General features: G+C 37.6%; 1 pseudogene; it reads right to left on the bottom strand.

The window, feature by feature from the left end:
- Positions 1-9464: 9464 nt before the first annotated feature.
- Positions 9465-10263, bottom strand: LOC123931858 (annotated as a pseudogene).
- Between the last annotated feature and the right edge of the window lie 9503 nt (positions 10264-19766).

Here is a 19766-nt window from a genome sequence, read left to right as displayed (position 1 = left end):
AAAATGCATAGAGCATCAGTGAGCTTTAGGAAGACTTTGAAGAGCCTGGAAATGTAACTCTGTGGGCAAATACAGAATTTTATTTTTTTCAATTTAAAATTTTACTTATTTCTTATTTTTAAATATCTTTAAAAGATCATTGGCTGTTCAAGCAAAAATAACAACATAGTGTGGCTTTATAATATATGTAAAAACAAAAAATATGACAACAGCAGCATAAAGAGGGAAGCAGAGAATAGAAAGCATACTATTATAAGGATATTATACTATATAGGAAGTGGTATAATATTACTTGAAGGCAGACCATGATAAAATAAAGGTGAATACCATAAACACGAGAGCACTAAAAAATAAAAAAATCCACCAAAATAACAAGACAAAGAATTATGGCTCATAAATCCACAAAGGAAATAAATTGGATTCATAAAAGTATTTAATTTATATAATAGAAGACAGAAAAAAAGGAGAAAGGAACGTGAAAGATAGGACTAATAGAAAACAATAAGACAGAAACCTAATTATATGAATAATTACTTTAGATGTAAATACTCTAAATATATCAAGTAAAAAGTGGAGATTTTTAGATTGGTTAAAAAAACAGGACATTGTATATGTTGCCTACAAGAAATGTACTTAAATGTAATGTAATAGATCAAAAGTAAAACAATGGAAACAGCTACTATGCTAACACTGAGTGACTGTGTTAAAATCAGACAAAGTAGGGGCGCCTGGGTGGCTCAGTGGGTTAAGCCGCTGCCTTCGGCTGGGGTCATGGTCTCGGGGTCCTGGGATCGAGCCCCGCATCGGGCTCTCTGCTCCGCGGGGAGCCTGCATCCCCCTCTCTCTCTGCCTGCTGCTCTACTTGTGATCTCTCTCTCTCTCTCTCTCTGTCAAATAAATAAATAAATAAATAAATATTAAAATCAGACAAAGTAGATTTCAGAGAAGACTCTTACCAGGGAAAAAGGTGATTCATAATGATAAAGGATCAATTTATCAAGAGGACCTAATGATTCTAAGTATGTATGCACCGAATAACAGATCTTCAAATACATGACAGTAAAACTGACAGACCAGCAGCTAAGAAATAGACAACTCCACAATTTTTGTCACGGATTTTAATACATCTCTCTCAGTACTTGATAGGAAAATGGATATTTGGTCAAGAAGACTCAAAATTGTTAAGATGTAAATTATCCCGTAATTTATCTATGGAACCAGTGGAATCCCAGTCAAAATCCCCAGCAGTCTTTGTGTGTGGAAATAGACAAACGGATTCTAAAATTCATTTAGAAATGCAAAGGACTTAGAATAGCCACAACTTCTTTGAAAAAGAAGAATAAAGAATATCTGACTTGATTTCAAGACTTAATGTGGAGCTACATAATCAAGATAGTGTGGGGGTAGTTTCCTGAGTGTATACATATGTCAAAACGAATCAAATTGTACACTTTAAATATATGCAATTTATTATATGTCAATTATACTTCAATAAAACTGTTAAAAAGGATTACTGTAAAGAATCATGAATTTTAAATTATGCCAACAATTCAAGCAAAAAAGCAAACACTGGAAAATGATAGACACATTTCTTTTTATTTCCTTACAAGCCTGTTGGCATGCACAGTGAGGCTAAAAACAACAAGCTAATCAAGTCAAACAAAAAGTAGACTGAAAAAAAAAAAAAGAAATTTTCTGGGAAATTACTTAATACATACATTACAGGTTATTAATATACCACATTCTATTTATTTTGGCTTGAGATATTGACTAAAGCTTGTATGAAATCATCACCCTTAGCAAGATATTTAAGAACGATTCATCCAAAACATGAAGCAAACCCTGTGTGATTGGTAAATGAGTATTATGACTTATTTAGCAAGCTGATGATGTTCTTTCTTTTCCTTTTTAAAGTTTTCTGCATTGTGGGAGATAGCCAGTTTAGCTTTGCTAATACATAGTTTTGAAATAAGTTGAACTAAGATCCAGACTTTTGAGTCATAGTTATATATTTTTAATGACAGTAAAAGTTTCCTTATTCCAATAATACATTGAATAATTATTTTAAAAATATGAGTCATTTCATTTTTAGTTCAGATTTTTATAAAGGTCTTTTATCCTGTACTCATAACATAGGATAGGCTTGCATATATATAAAATTTATAAATAAGTGTATGTATGTTAGGAGAAGAATCCAAAGCAGAAACGAGCCTCTTGGGAATATTCAAGAAGTATGCAGACTGTCCAGGTGAATGCTACTGAATTCACAGAGAATTTATGAGTGTGTTTCTTGCAGTTCACCTTACAGGGCTAGTTCAAGTTTGAGCTTAATAACATTGGAACTTAATAGTCCTGAAAAATATAGCATTTTGAACATACCCTATTTTGTGTTTTATAGAAAGCTGTTGAGATGTTGACCTACAACTATTTATACTAAGCCCAAAAAAGACTTCAAATTGCAGAGAAAATACCAGAAACTTTCTCTAGTCTTATTGAATGGTGAGGGGCATACAAAATGTGGAATTAGGATCATGCCTCTATCTTTCCAATCTATGTTATTTATTAAGGGCAGTCAAAGCTTTAAAAAAGTCAAAGAACAATAGCCACATACCTAGGATGTACTAAAACCATCTCAAATCAAATAGTCAAAATAGCAAATTTATTGCAGAGTTTCTGTTGTGATTGAGGAAATATTTTGATTCAATATTAAGAAAAAATCATAATACAAAACTGTGTGGAGATTATGATTTCAATTATCTGCTCAAATACATTTTGATATCTGTCTTTTAATTTTTTTTTTAAACAAAGAGAAGTTGCCTTGGGATATGGACTTATTTACTATTTTTATTTCTGCTTTTTAAATTTATATACTTTATACATTTATACTTTACAAATTTTATGTGATTATATATTTTCTTAATTATCTGAAAAAATTCTCTAACAATTTTGGGTAGCTTTACGTATTTCACATTTTTTACCTTTTAAAAAACCAATTAAGTATATTTATAATCAATGTGATTTTAATCTTACAAGTTTAAACATATTTATTTAAAAATTCAGAAAATGGGAACTCTCTTTTGTTAACCTATGAACCAGATCTTTAATTTTGAAGAGAAATTTATGTCATAGGGCAGTGACATAGTGAGGATATTTCATATAAGATACTCTTTGCATTTCTTTTTTATTGTCGTATTTTTCTCCATATAACATGTTTTTATATATGATATGGGAACTAATCTGTACTTTCTCTTTTTAAGTTGTCATATTAGAGCTGCTATGACCAAGTCTGATCATGTGTAAGCAATACCAATTTTATCTCAATTGCTATCTAAATGACATTAAGTATAACACACACCTTGATGTTTAAATGTGAAAAAAAGTGTGTCTTAAAGTCTAAGGAATATTGTATATGTTAGATAGAAATATAGGATTCTATACAGTGAAGTAGCCAAGATTACTGTCCTCATTGAGCTTGCATTTTAATGTGTACAGGCCAAAGCAAAACAAGTACAAAATAACCTAGATAATTCTCACCCATGGTGTGTACTATAAAGATAGTTGATGGAGTCGATTAAAGGTGCCTTTGATTGGGTCAGCAGTGAGGGCCTTCCTGAGGATGTCATGAGTGAATTGAATGGCACCAACACCTGAATAGTGGGAAGAAACCATTGGAGTTGACTTGACTGAAGAATATTTGGGTGAGACAGAGCAAGTGGAAAGCCTTTTATTTAGCAATGAGCTTTTAATACTAGAGAAACATAAAGCCAGTGTAGCTGGCATTTAGTGGGTAAGGGTAATCATGGAGCCAGGTGAAAGCAGAGGGATAGTTGGTAGGGCTATTTTTGCCTCAATCTCTCCAAAATTGAGCCAGAAGATTAAGTATTCCTTCAGTACAATGCATTAAACACATTGTAGCTCATGGATCTGTTTCATTTCAACCCTGACTGGGGACTAAAAGCAGAAAGAAATAAGTTGAGCCTCCCAGGGTGCTTAGCATCTGTACTACATGCAATTTAGCACTTGGATATATGTTTCCATGTGTTACTTACAAATTGTATCATCTGTTTAAGCCCTTTCACTCTGAGCGGAAAGGGCCATATTATATTGGTTCGATTAATATTATATGGCTTCTCAAAAAGATGGTTATAGTTGGGGGAAGCAGGGGGTAGAAAAGGGTTGATGCAAAATCAGCACGTTTCCTGGCAATTATATTAACCTGTTAGCACTTAGGAGTATAATTGGAACATCTTTCTAGAGTGCAATCTGGAAATATGTATAAGCGAATCTAAGGTTTTTTAATGCTTTTAAATAAGAAAGTATATAAAAGAAGTGATCAGGACAAAGATACTTTAACTAGGATGCTCATTGAACTTTTTTTTTAATAATAGGAAGAAGACTGTAGACAAGTTAATGTTGGAAAACAGAGATACCATGAAATATATGGTGTTAAAGTTGTGATACAACTTATTTCTTGAGATGAAAAACATTGTCTAAAATAATTAAAGTGGAAAATATGGACAGAGGCGGGGCATAATCCTAGTACAGGGAAATAACAAATTTCTGTATGTATGAACAGAGAAAGAAAAAATTCTGGCCGTCTACAAAATTGGAAACAGTGGTTATTTCTTTATGGTGGGGTTATTGGTAGGTTTCCTTTTATCTTTGTATATTTTTATAATGTCTGAGTATTTATAATGATCATACATGTTGTATCTAAAATAATTAGGAAGACATTCTTTCTATTTTGATTAAAAAAATAAGGGTAAGTAAGCTGCTAAAGGAGCTGATTTAATGAGTAAAAGAATTTATGAAGTATAGCTAAGAACACCCTTGGGGCAAGTCCCGAAGAAAGTGGTTTCTGGCATTGTGCCTGACATGTCGTAGATAACAAATAGTAAGTGGCTGTTAAGGGCTGAATTTGGTTCCCTCCAAAATTTGTGTATTGATGTCCCAAACTCTAGTACCTCAGAATGTACCTGTATTTGAAGATAAGTTCTTACAGGTATGATTACATTAAAATGAGGCTATTATGATGGGGCCCTATTTCGATATGACCAGTGTCATTATAAGAAGAGGAAGACATGCCAGTCATGCACACACCCCAAAAGGACCCTGTGAAGACAAAGGAAGATGGCAGCTATCTATAAGCCAAGGAGGGAGTCTTCAGGAGAAACCAAACCTGCTGACACCTTAATCTTGGACTTGAAGTTTCCGGAACTCTGAGAAAATACATTTTTGTTGTTTAAGCCACCCAATCTATGGTATTTTGTTATAGCAGCCCTGACAAACTAATACCATGTTTAAAAAAAAAATGATGGCTGCTTATATTGTTAAAACTTACCAAATCCCAGCTACTGCATAAGGCAGCTTTACATGCTTTATCTTATTTGTTCATCAAAAAATCTTATGAATTAGATGCTACTATTCATGTCTACTTTGCAAATAAGGTACTGAGGCTTAGGGATCTTAATTCATCACATCGTGGCAGAGCTAGGTTTTGAATGTAAATTGTCTGATGTTATAATCCTTGCCCTCAAGTGCTGTACTAATATTAGTACAACAGCATAGCAGGGTGCAAGGTTAGGGTTCAAAGACATTAACATGGCAAAAACAAAGATTTGGTGCATTATTTCTACTATAAGTAATATAGCACATTATAACTATTTTCATATAATGTATACAATTTTTTCTTTTACAATTTTATGTCCTTTTTTGTTGAATTAAAAAACTGCATTTCCTCTTTATATAAGATGAAGAGGTTTTGTGATATCTTGTTTGTTTGATTTTTAAACCCTGGGGGTATAATTCCACACAGATCTGTGAGAAGAATAATTAAGTACTAGAACTAGGACCAGGGTCTCAAGAACAAAAAGGAAGTTATTATTTGGAATTTGAAGCCCTTGAAGAGTCAGTGCCCCCTGCCAGTTTGCTTGGCTCTTTACATGTCGATACCCTTTCATGTACTCTTCAAATCAACCTTTTGAAGAAGGTTCTACTATCAGTGAAGAAACTTAGATTCTGAGAGTTTAAGCAACTTCTTTAAACTCACAGGTCTGACAGGTACTCCCGAGTCTTCCTAGTCCTGTGATGTGCTTGCACAGGAGAGCCATGCTTGTTAGGGAAATGAACACATTCTCTGTAGCCATTAATTTATATTTACTTCATGTTCATTCCATAGAAGACATTTGGCCTTGTAGAAGAAATTCTGGGCTTCTAACAGCAGGGAGCTTTGAACTGCAGGTACTTGAGACTTGGAAAGTTTAATTCCCCAACATAATGCATTAGAGATGACCCAAGAAAGAAACATGGGGAAAATCACTCTTGTAATCTCAGGGTTTCCTAAATAATACTATTTCACCATTTAGCGAATGCTTCCTATGTGCCGTACACCATGAAATACATTACCTTATTTCTCCGGAATGCTGTGAGACAAACACAGTTGTTACATTCCATTTCTATATTAGGAAACTAATGCCCAGGGAGACTGGAGAAAGTGCAAATAGAATGTGGTAAGTATAGGATTGTAGCCCAGGTGCTTTACAAGCACTTGGTATTGCCCTGGGACCTACACTGGAAGAACTGCCATTTTAATTCCTGATGCCCCCTGCCTGCCGTCAGTTTAGGGCAATCATTTGCTTCCTCATTTATGAATTGGGATGTGGTGGCAAACTGCAGTGCACAACGCGGACTCACCTCCCATTAAGTATGAGGCATTCTTTTCCCCAGAGGCTGGTCTGGTTGACTGCTAACAAAACTGTAGAGTGGACGTCCTCTCTGGGAACTCCCATTAGCCAGTTGGGTGGTCCTCATTCAATGACTGGTTGACCTAGGGTACAAGCACAGGTTAACACTGAGGAGCCACGCAGATCTCCTCCTAGTTTTAACTGAGGCCTCTTTGTGGTTTATCTTCTCTATCTGCCAAGTCTTGCTTCTTTTATCTCTTACAAGTGTTTTTCCAGAGAGTGTTTCCCAAAACATCTCCTGTGCTCCAGTCTCAAAGTCTAGTTCCTAGGGAACCTGATGTAAGTCAGAAGCCAGTTAAAACTCTGTTCATTTGTCCACTCATTCATTCATTCACTCATTCGCCAGTTTGTTTAGTATCAAACATCTACTCTTTTCTAGGCACTATTCAAAGTCTTGAGAATATACTGGGATTCTTGGGATTTCTGAAAGCAAGACCTCTGTGGAGCTCCTTACTGGTTTTACTTAAAAAAAGGGGAGGGGTTTGCTTTAGGCTGGGAGAAAGTCTAAGCACTTTATCATTATTAAATGTTATTTGGTTGTTGCTTTTCTACTGAAATTATAAAAATTACCCCAGCCCATGTAAACTCTGATTCGGGTTACAGCATCTGCCACTCCAAATTATTAAAATAACTTCTTCCCAGGTCTTCCCAAGTAATATCTCTTTGCTTCATCTTGTCCCTACTTTTGTTTTCTTCTTGAAAAGCAAATCTTATCTTCTAAGTGTCTGATGTGATACAGCTTTCTTGGTATATAACAAGCAGGCCTTACAGATTGGCTCCATGAAATATTTTCAGCTTAAACTCCCATCCCAAAACTTAACTGCTTTCCGTCGGTCTCACTGATACCTCTTTTTCTTCTCATGATACCTGTACCCCTGGGGATAAAAATACATTACATGTTTATTAAAAAATTTTAAATAAATAAATAAATGAAAGAGATTTGATAACCAAAAAAAAAAAAAAAAAGAAATAATTGCTATGGTCATATTATTTCATGTTCTTGAGGCTTTTGTACATTATTCCTTCTTCCTGACAGGGCACTCCATCTCCCACGTCATCTGTAACCCTTATCAACATTTCAGCTTATTAACGTCCCGGCTTAAATGTAACCTCTTAAGTTTTCATGGTTAATGATCTTCCCTCCCACACATAATGTCATCCAAATACAGTAGGATAATTCCTTCCTCTTCTATCCTCCCATGACATTTTGTGTATCATTCTTTGTACACTTGACCAATGTGCGTTGCAATTACCTATTTGTGTCCTTTAAAGAATTGTTACATCCTTGGGAGCAAGGACTATGGCTTGTTTATCTTCACATCTCCAGCATTTTAGTGTGTGTATAGCCAAAACCTGGAAGTACTGCCGTTGAATGCATCTCTCTTTTTCCTGTTTGACTATCAGACACACAGAATTAGCATTCCATTCCACTGGATTTCCTTTATACAACAAAAGCAATATTTTCATATTAGTTTATATTGGTTCCTCCAGGGTAAATTTCAGCCGCAGAGGAGAAACAGATAATGTGGTGGTGGTGGTAGTGCCTTTCTTTTATTTAAATGATCTATTTCTTTGTTTTTTTGCTGCTATTTACCATTGTCTTTTTGCACTGACTTAGTTCATAATGCAAATCTCTTCAGTCAATAGATATGCTTGGAATAGTTAGCTTGTAGTGTGCTGTTTGGATAACTTTTCATCATTCAGCCTTCTGCATAATAAGTACTGTAGAACAGACTTGGGGGCTCGTGCTGGAAGAGGGCAGCTGCTGAAGGATGAGTTGTAATGGACAGCAGGAAAAGGAAGAACTGGGAATCTCTTGCAGTCTGGAAGTGTTCACTCACATTTCCCAAAAGTAATAACAGGTTTTTAAAAATTCTATTAATTAGGGGCACCTGGGTGGCTCAGTGGGTTAAGCCTCTGCCTTCGGCTCAGGTCATGATCTCAGGGTCCTGGGATTGAGCCTCACATCCAGCTCTCTGCTCAGCGGGGAGCCTGCTTCTCCCTTTCTCTCTGCCTGCCTCTCTGCCTACTTGTGATCCCTTTTCTGTGTCAAATAATAAAAATAAAATAAAATAAAATATTTAAAATTTTATTAATTATTTGTGGGAGAAAACATGAGAGAAAAAGACTGAAAGAGAGAGAGAGAGTGTGAGAGAGAGAGAGAGAGCAAGCGGGGGAGGGGCAGAGGAAGAAGTAGCCTCCTCACGGAGCAGGGAGCTGGATGAGAGGCTCAATCCTGGGACCGTGGGATCACGAACTGAGCTGAAAGCAGATGCTTAACCGACTGAGCCACCCAGGAGCCCAAAAAGTAATAACAGTTTAATTTTTAATAATTTTTTTTTTTTCTGAACAACTGTATCTATGCAGTAGATACCAGTATGTGGGACCAGGAATAGCATTAGTTCTCTCCCTCCACTTCTGCTCTCCTTTGCGCTCATGGTTCGGCAACTTGTGGTTAATCCCGCCAGGGTTCTCCAGCCTCCCCACTTTCCACTTGTCTCTTCCTGTTCTCCCCACACATGCACCTCATATGCTCCTCTTAATCCGCTGCTGTCCCCTCCTATTACCCTTCCTGACTCCCCGCAGATCAGTCACTTATCTTTTTTTCTGTGACATCATGTTTGTTTGCACCTATACTATTATTCCGGCAGTGGCATTTTTTTTTTTTTTGAAAGAGAACTTCTGATTACTTTTATGTACAGACAATTCAGCAGTGTACGCTTAGCCCAGTTGGGTGGCCCATTCTTCAGCTCTTGCCTTTTCAACGTGAAAAGCTTGACAACGTGAGCCGCTGACTTCGGACCCAGAAGGTTGCCTCCCCAGTGATGGCAGATCTCGTCATATCTGTCATTGCAATTGGTCCTGATAGATTCCATCAGGTTAGCCAGAGCTCCTTTGTCTTCTGAGTTACTCTGTGTGAGGGCTACAGTGGTGCAAGGCTTCCTGTGGACCAGAAGCCCAGCCTGGCCCTCCCCTTGATAAGGCGCTAGGGAACCGCTTCTCACAACATAAGGCAGGCAGGAAGACAACCAGCTCACTGGGATTCACATCATGTGCAGTTGCTACCAGCTGAGCCTTCCTATTTTCCACCAACATGGTGAGTCATAACCCCTGCTTGGAGGACAGTTGGCCTCTTAGTGGGGACCGCCCCTTCACCAGCAGCTTTAAATTCTCAGCCTGGGCCAACAATCTGCTTCTTCTCTTGCTTTGTCTCTGGTCTGTATTTGGGGGCCAGCTGAAGCAGCTGAGTAGCTATTTGGTGGTCCAAGGCTTGGGTGAACTGGTTAATCACGGGGGCACTTTGAGATGTGTCCAGAGACTAGCCCTTTGCTGCTGCAGCCAATAGCAGGGCCATTGGACAAAGCAGGTGAAGTCCCTTTTGGGCTGGATGTCCTGTTCAGTTCTTGGATCTTTTCTCAAATAGGGGATTGAGCACCTACTTGGGTTCCTGCTTCTTCACAACAGCAGGGGCTGAGGCCGACTTCGTTCCCTTGGCCTTCTTTCCTTTCTTCATCTTGGATGGCTGGAGGAGACAGAAAGAAAAGAGAATTGTCCTGGCAGTGGCATTTAACTGTTTGTTTGCATGGCTCCAAAGGAGAGGCTTGGATGACTCTGAAAGAGAGATTAAGTCTTATACCCCATGACTTCTCAGAAGTTGCATGGTGAACGGGACAGGGCAATCATTGGAAAATATGTATTACACAAATGATTCAGAAAACAATATTTATTGAGGGTGTTTTGCTATATTACCTAACACAATTCTTCTAAGATATTTACCTATTTCAGCAATAATTTTTTCTTGCTCCAGAATGTGATAAAAAAGATTAGTACAAGACAAAGACAGATTAGAATTAGAAATACCACCCATCTACTTTTTTTTTTGTTTTGTTTTGTTTGTTTCTCTTTCTCTCAGACACAGAGTGTTTTTATGGTTTAAACCAGAAGGGTCTAAGTGACTGTTATTAGATGTAGCATAAGCCTTGAGTGTGTTGACTACTTAGGAAACCTGAGCTAGTGTGTGGTTAAAAATGTCAATAACAGAAACCTGATAGAATCTTCTTATTCTTCTTATTAATGTTATTTCTTTATGGAAATAAATAGTCCCAGTATGCATAACAGACAGGATGTTAAGATTGACTCAGATAGGAGATATATATATTTTATGTATATTTAGTGAGCTTTGTGGTTGATCATTGTTTTGCTATGTCCATTACTTCTTTAAAAATATTGGCTAATGGCTAGCTCTAATCTGATGTATACCTGCTCTGTCTAAAATTTATTCCTGCATACTTTACAGTATTACAGGTTTGTTATTTTGAGAAGAAGGAAAGAACATGTTGGTTAAAATTTTATGTAATCCCCTTCTCTAAAGCATTCACTAGATGCAGAAATGGATACCAGTGGGGTGCTTAGGTGGCTCAGTTGGATAAGCATCTGCTTTCAGCTCAGGTCATTGATCCCAGAGTCCTGGGATCGAGCCCCATGTTGGGCTCCCTGCTGAGCAGGGAGTCTGCTTCTCCCTCTCCCTCTGCCTCTGCCAACTGCTTGTGCTCTCTCTCTTTCGTCCTCTCTCTCTCTTTCGCTTGCTCGCTCTCTGTATTTCAAATAAATAAATACAGTCGTTAAAAAAATGGATACCAGTGGTCCGTATCAGCTATAAATATTGGATGATGTAGGCAATTAGCCTTCAGGCAAACAGAAGTGCTATACTTAGCCATGGTACTAATTATAATCCAACTTCTCTACTAGCTTCTTCTTAAATGGATTAAAATTTCTGTTTAATCTCGTACACTGAGTTTAAAAACAAACAAATAGAACATCATGAATATTTGAAAGAGTGACTTTTAAGAACAAGGTTTGGTGCTTGAAACCTGAACCCCTGGAACTAACCAGAATATAAGGCATCAAAGCTAGGGAAAATATAACTCTGATGTATGGTCCTACTTGAGGCAAGCTGAACTCAAGAGGTGTTTAGGGAATTGTAAACCAAAATGTTCCATCTTTAGTACTCAGTCAGGGTTAATGGAAGGAAAGTGTCATAGTCCGGGCTACAGGGGCTGGTCCCTGAGGTCTGCTCTGGGTTATAATGTCATCCACTCTGGTCTCCTAGGAGGGCTGCAATTGACAAGGCAATAAGAATCAATCTGGAGGGAAGAAACAAGCTATAGACTAAGGAACAGAAGGCACTAACAAGCTGGCTTGACTCAAAGGAGAGGTACTCAATCTTGACAATATCACTATCATGACATGTGTGATTATGTATTTTTTTGGTGATTATTTATGACTTGGCTTCTCTAATAATAGACAGTGAGTTCCTGGAGGATCAATCTTATATCTTCAGTGGCAAGAACCCTGTTTGGAAAACACACACACATATGTGCCCCCCCCAACACAGATACACACATACAGATACATAGGAAAACAATCTGTCTTTCGAGGTATCTTTTGAATCCTACATTGTCATTTTCAAATGACAGGTAATGAGTTATTGTAGAAGAAGAGCAAGGAGGAAGGAAAGAAATGTTCTTAATCTTGACTTTCTCATCAGTCTTGACTTTTTCTTTTTCTGCAAAGTGATTAGATCAGACCCATTATATTTCCTTTCCTTTCCTTTTTTTTAAAGATTTTATTATTTATTTATTTATTTATTTATTTATTGACCAAGAGAGACGGTGAGAGAGGAAACACAAGCAGGGGGAGTGAGAGAGGGAGAAGCAGGCTTCCTGTGGAGCAGGGAACCTGATACAGGGCTCAATCCCAGGACCCTGGGATCACGACTTGAGCTGAAGGCAGCCGCTTAATGACTGAGTCACCCAGGAGCCCCCCAATATGTTTTCTAAGCATTTTACAGAATTAATATTTTTTGGTTCTTTTGAAATGTTTGTTGTTATCCAAAGATAATATTTGTTGTTTGTTTGTAAAATGTTTGTTGTTATCCAAAGATAATATTTGTTGTTTGTTTGTAAAATGTTTGTTGTTATCCAAAGAGGGAGTATTATAGAGTACTTGTGCTGGCGAAGCACTTGGTGCCATCAAACATTGAAGAAGTAAATCTTTTTTTTTTTTTTTTAAGATTTTATTTATTTATTTGACAGACAGAGATCACAAGTAGGCAGAGAGGCAGGCAGAGAGAGAGGAGGAAGCAGGCTCCCCGCTGAGCAGAGAGCCCGATGTAGGGCTCGATCCCAGGAACGCCCGATGCGGGGCTCAATCCCAGGAACCTGGGATCATGACCTGAGCCGAAGGCAGAGGCTTTAGCCCACTGAGCCACCCAGGCGCCCCTGAAGAAGTAAATCTTACCAGTATCCATGGCCATTTCCAGGCTTATTTATTACCAGCCTTTATTGAACAGAAGGGGGCCTTCCTACTCATGTCCCGGGGTTGTCAGAGAGGAGTGAAACGGAGGGCAATTAAGAAAGAGCCCTTCGGCGCCTGGGTGGCTCAGTGGGTTAAGCCTCTGCCTTCGGCTCAGGTCGTGATCCCAAAGTCTTGGGATCGAGCCCCGCATCGGGCTCTCTGCTTGGCAGGGAGCCTGCTTCCTCTTCTCTCGCTCTCTCTGCCTGCCTCTCTGCCTACTTGTGATCTCTGTCTGTCAAATAAATTAAAAAAAAAAAAAAAAAAAAAAAAAAAAAAAAAAAAAAAGAAAGAGCCCTTCGTTCAGTTTGTAAGAGGGCTCTCAAGCAATGTCCAAAGTACCTGCCTCTTCAACATTGCTGGCATGTTTTAGGGGATAAGGAATGATTTCATGGAGGGCCTTCAGCATCACAGAGAAATCTGGCCCTATCACTTATAGGCATGTGACAGTGGGCAAGTCAAATCAAATGTGTAAAGTAATTGTAAATTTTAAGGAACTCTAACAGAAGTTGAAGGTATCAATGATTATTACTATGGATATTTGTTATTATTATAATTACTTCATCTCTTAAGTGGGGATGCTCAGTCCATTATTATTCTCTGGACAGGAGGTCATTAAAGTTTTCACTAATGCATTTATCAATAGTTTTTTGTTGTTGTTGTTGTTGTTATCTTGTGATGAACTGAACCTCACGCAGGGAGAGAGAATGCTAAAGTAGATGATAGCACAGGAACTTTGGAGTTACATAGGTCTGGCATAAAGACGAACACAATCTTTTAGCATATATGAGAGGTTGGCAAATCAATAATTATCTCTGAACCTTGATTTTCTTTTTTCTTTACATAAAAAGAGTTTTATTTACTTTTTTTTTTTACTTAAAAAGGATTTTTGAAACTTGATTTTCTTCATGTAAAACAGTGTTTATATTTCACTCTCAGGGTTCTTTGGAGAATTGACTAGGAAAACACATAGTCAGCTTCTTCTAGTGGGGTTTTGGGAACAAAGCAGACATTCATTCGTGCAACCAAAATATATTGAATACTTATTATTTCCTAATAATAAAATACTTAACAAAAATACAGTCTCTGTTCTCACAAATGTTACTGTTTAGTTCCTTTAATGGTCAGTGTTTCCTAATAACAGAGAACACATATTCAAGGGAATGTGCACTAGGGTGGTGAATATTGCCAAGGGGGTATGGGTTTGTCAGTCAAGAAAAATGGTCTCTGTTCTAGGGTGTGAGTGGAGCAAAGAAGAATCTGATGACCGAAGGGGCAGACATGGTTGAAGAGCAGCCTAATTCAATCTTCACATTGTGTCCCAATAATATTATTTGAAAATAATAAAAATTAATTATTTAGATATAATCTTTGGGGCACCTGGGTGGTTCCATCAGTTAAGCCTCTGACTCTTGATTTGGGCTCAGGTCATGATCTCAGGGTTGTGAGATGGAGCCCCAAGTCAGCCTCTGTGTTCAGCAGGGACTCTGCTTGAAGATTCTTTCCCTCTGCCCTGCCCCCTACTAATGCACTCATTCTCTCAAATACATGAAATCTTAAAAAAAAATAAATATAATCTCTTACTAAATTAATTTATTTAAAAGTAGTAAGTGTTTCATAAATATCTTTGTAACTTTTTCATGCCTGTACATGCCTTAAGTACAGAGGACCCAGTGTTTGTTGAATATCTTTAGTGGGTATTTGCTCATTTAATTCTCTCAGTAGACTTATTTGTAAGTAGCATCCATAAGCATTCCCACTGTATAGATGAGTAAACTTGTGAAATTAAGCAGGTTGCACAGGATCAAACATTTATTAAGTAGTTCATGTGGAATTGAACTCAGGACTCATTGGCTTAAAAAAGTTATCCCACTGTACTTTGTCGAAACAGCAAGAAAAGGAAAAATAAAATGAATAAAAGAAGTACTGATTTTCTTTATTTGAGTGAAACCAGAAATTACTTGTATCTGTAAGAGGGTAATATTCCCAGTTTATCTTTTCAAATATATGAACTGTGGTGAACAGTTGTTGGTCAAGGAATAATGAACCCTTCACAAATTCAGAATTTTCTATTGGCTACCAACGAAAATTATCAATTGGTCACTGTTTAAGTTGTTAAATGTTTGTTAACTTGAATCTATTTTCTGTGTAAATTATTGCCATGAGTCCACATTCTGTTATTGGCCAAATTATTTCAATAGAAGATCTTTGACATTTTCCTTCATAATGCCAATACTGTGCATAAAACCTGTGAAATTATGAGTAGACATCTCTGAATGCTTTGAAAACTGATTTGTGTGGCTAATTTAAACACATGAAGAAAAGATGAAGAAATCTGTGAGTTATGATTGTGTAAGCATGAGTGTGTGTTCTCTCATTTGTTCTCATAATTTTAATCATGAACAGAATGACAGTGACCTTGCTTTAAGTCCCTTAAGCCGTCTATCAAAATATGAAGTGAATAAAATGTAAAGAAGATTAAGAATGTAACACAAGCCTGTTCCTCATTCAGGAAAGGAATTATGGGGAATGCCTTAGGAATTTTGTCTCCACAGAAATAGGAAATTTTCTGGACATATACTCATAGTGGTAGAAATTGCTGGAAGGGGCACCTGGGTGGCTCAGTAGTTAAGTGTCTGCTGTCGCTCAGGTCATGATCCCAGGGTGCTGGGATAGAGCCCCATGTTAGGCTCCCTGCTTGGCAGGAAGCCTTCTTCTCCCTCTCCCACTCCCTCTGCTTGTTTTCCCTCTCTTGCTGTGTCTCTCTCTGCCAAATAAATAAATAAAATCTTAAAAAAATAAAGAAACTGCTAGAAATAGATCTTCTCTAGAATTTCTTCTTCCTTATAAATTTCTGGTACAGGTAAGCTGTAGAAATGCCTTATTATCAGTTGGAGGTTTGGCTTTATCCATAAATGTGGACCTTCTTCCCTAGACACTTATACTGACATACCTTGGTATAGCCAAAACACGTACCTCAGCTCTTGCCATCCAGGTCTGAGCACGCCTGCCTGAGGACTGGAGGAAAATGACTTATACCTGAAGCCAGCATAGTGATGGCCCTGCTATATACCCTGGCTCGTTCCCAATATTCTCATGGCCCATTCCATTAGCCACAAGGGTGAAGAGAGAGTATTTAGTGGGATGCTTGATCTTTTCACTCCTTTGACATTCCCAGTCTCTCAGTCTGTGACATGTCACATCATCCTAGAGTGTGGCCAATCCAGATCACCATCCTTCTTTGAAATGTAGGGAAGGGGAATGAGACCACAGGAGCCAAGAGCCTCATTTAGAAGCTTACCCATCTCGCAAAGATCTTGTTACAAGAAAATGTGATAAGTGAACAAGTGCATATTCAACAGTCCACTATGTGGCATTTGTGAAAGTGCCTTATAAAATCAATTCTGATTAAGAAAAAAACAAAACAAAACAAAACTGTAGGCGCTCCTGGGTGGCTCAGTTAAGTGACAGATTCTTGATATCAGCTCAGGTCATGATCTCAGGGTGGTGAGTTCAAGCCCTGAGTCAAGCTCTCAAGTCTGCGAGTCTCTTCCTCTCCCTCCGCCCCTCCTTCTGGTCACACTCTCTTGCTTTAAAATAAATAAATATTACAAAACCAAACCAAACCTGTAGCCTGCTACTAACCTAATTAGACTTCTTGAAATTTGAACTATATAATATGGGCCCAACAGAGTAAATCACCCAACCATAATCTGGGTTAGTTTTGTCATCTAGCTACATTTTAGAGGAAAACATATTGGATATAATATTACAAACAAGGTACTAATGTAATAAATGAGAATATACAGAATTATTATTATTATTATTATTTGCATTGAGATTGCCATTGTTATTGGCCAGCTACGTCGGTTCATCTGAATACCCACGGGAATGAATTCTCTGCTAACATTGCCTGACTCACGGCATCAGCTGCCTCACTTCTGTTCCTCATCAAAGTTAGATCTGGAGTAAATGCTGTGTTTCCATCACTGCTTCCTATTTTCCAAATCTATATGCTCATCTTCCTCTCTCTGTATACCATCTTGCATGAAACCATGCTGAGAATAAAGCCGATTACCAAAATCACTTTTTAATAAAATTTCCTCAGTGGGTCAGAGATTTTCAGTAACAATGGGATTTTTTTTTCGTTCATCCAAAATATGCTCACATACTACCAGAACTATCTTTTTAATAAGTTTTTAAAATAGGTGCACATAAGTTTAGCAGTGAAGGCTCAAACCTTTCATTTTCTGCTTATAATCAATTTAGGACTATTTATCCTATAAAAGAAACAAGAGCAAAAAAGTAACTCAGAAATTATAGCCCGCATGTGTTACTATGCTCCACAGGCCCTATCTTTAAATATGACCACATTGTGAGAATAATTGTTTTTGTCTTCATAGTCAATTCATCTGTTTGACTAAGCATTAAATTACAAATGTACTTGGTTTTTCCTGTGCTGTTCTACTTTTGCTTTAAATTTGTGTGAGTTGTACAAAACTTGTATCTTGTATTTTCCTGGTAGAATCCTTCAAATTTCCTTTTTATTTACTCACATTTCACAGTTAGCAAAAGAGAAGATTTGACCCCATCAATTTTCTTTCTATGACTCATATCTGATGACTATATGCTTTAAAGAGTCAACTCTAAGATTTTAATGTTTCTCTTTCTATTCTCAAAAAGCAGTCATTCAGAGAAGAGCAAAACAGCATGTTTTAAACAAATAAGAATGTTTAATATGCAAATTATCAGTATAATGTGATACGATGTGACAACTATACTTCAGTGTGGAAGCTTGATATTACTCTATTAGTATCCTTAAATGGGAAAAAAATCCTTTATTCTGAGGATAACCATATGCAAAGTGTTCATTGGAATATTACAGGATCTTTGGGATTTGGTTGAAACGTTGACTCTTGAGTTAACACATCTTCACAGATCTGTTATGAGGGCAAGTGCATGAACAAGTTCTGATGTGACAACTTGTCCCCCAGTATTTTAAAAAAATAATAATTCAGGGGGTAGTCCAGGGTGACAGAGGAAAAGGAGACCGAAATTTCATCTGGTCCCAGGAATTCAGCTAGATAGCTATCAAACCATTCTGAACACCTAAGAACTGAGCAGAAGATCGAAGAAAAGAATAGTAGCAACTCTATGAACAGAAAAGCTACCACTTTCTGGAAGACAGGGCAAGACGTCTTGTGGCTGTCAATGAAAAAGTAAAAGAAGGTACCAGTTATTAAAGAGAAACAAAACAAGTCAGATTGTTTATACTTTTGCATATGCAAAGCCCAAACCTTGCGTTTTTTTCTCATACTTGTTGAGGAGATATCCATTGTTTTGGATGCATCTCTCCATCAGAACAAAAAACACAGTGCTTTCAAGGCTTCATAAGCAGGTCCTTACTAGTAGCTTTCTAAAAAGGCACAGGAGCTAGTTTTCTTATAATTGAAATCAGGATGTAAGAGGCCTGTTTAGTGGGTGAGCTCCTGCCCCTTAAAGAACAGCCCTCTAGAATATCACACGCATGCACATGATTGTGGTTCCCTCTTCATCTCCTATTTCCTCTTGTTTACTTTTTTGGAGGATTTGCTACTAGTCTTCATAGTAATACCTTATGTGGTTCGGGTGCATCCCATTATGATATCTGAGCCTGATTTTTCTTTCGCTAAGTGCATTAGCTTTGACATCTGCCAATGTTCTTCTGAGATCCAGTCACTGGTCCACTTTGTATCCTCTTACTCAAAAGCTGGGGATGACCATTTTAACTAGAAGAAGTCAACACATTTCTCTAACGTTACAGGGAGGGAGAATGGGTTCAACAGATGTTAAACGTATTTGTAGGAGAAGCAGCATTTACTGTGTGCTCTTATGTGCCAGGCAGTGTCCTGAGCGCTTTCTCTGTTTTATCCCAATAATTCCTGAAAACAAGCACTCCCTGGGTAAGGAAAGTATCCTCTCTGGGAGGCGGTTACTATTATTATCCCCATTTAACAGATGAGAAAATAGAGGCAGAGGTCAGTTATATATCAACCTGACACTCCAGAAGCTGATGAGTGTCTGAACTAGGATCCAAAACCAGACGGGGTTTAAGCTCTTAACTGTTAAGCGCCACTTCTCCCTGGGAGCAGGCGATTGTGGGTGGAAGGTAAATGTGGGAAGAGGCATGTGGAATTGAAGAAGAAGGAGGAAAAAAAGCTCTCTAAATGATAGTGAGAACTACTTCCTCTAGGACCCATAGGGAATGGTGCAAAATCTTTGGCAAACATTATCCAATTTAATTTAAAAAATAACGTTGGGATTTAGATGCCATTATATCCATTGTATGGATAAGAAAACTGAGTTGGGTTGGAACCATAGTGCTGCATTTTCAACATTATGATCTGAGATATATTTTATCTGTCAGACTCCAGCAGATTTCATCTTCTTTGTTCGTTTTATTATGCTGCGCTGAGGAAGAAAAAAATGCAGAGACTAATTCCATTTCCTGGCTTTAGGAAGCAGTAGTCAACTCTAGGCATGACTGATAAAAATTTATTTAATTGCATAGTATTTACCTAAGTCCATTGAAGGAGCCAGATTTCCTTTAATGTAGTAACAAGCTCCTACGTGACCTGAGCATTTTTCAGGAGGAGGTAGGTATAAAATTCTCCTAAATGGAGAGGAATA

Source organism: Meles meles, chromosome 19, assembly GCF_922984935.1.
Source record: "Meles meles chromosome 19, mMelMel3.1 paternal haplotype, whole genome shotgun sequence".
NCBI classification, from domain to species: Eukaryota; Metazoa; Chordata; class Mammalia; order Carnivora; family Mustelidae; genus Meles; species Meles meles.
This window is presented reverse-complemented; position numbering and strand designations above follow the sequence as displayed.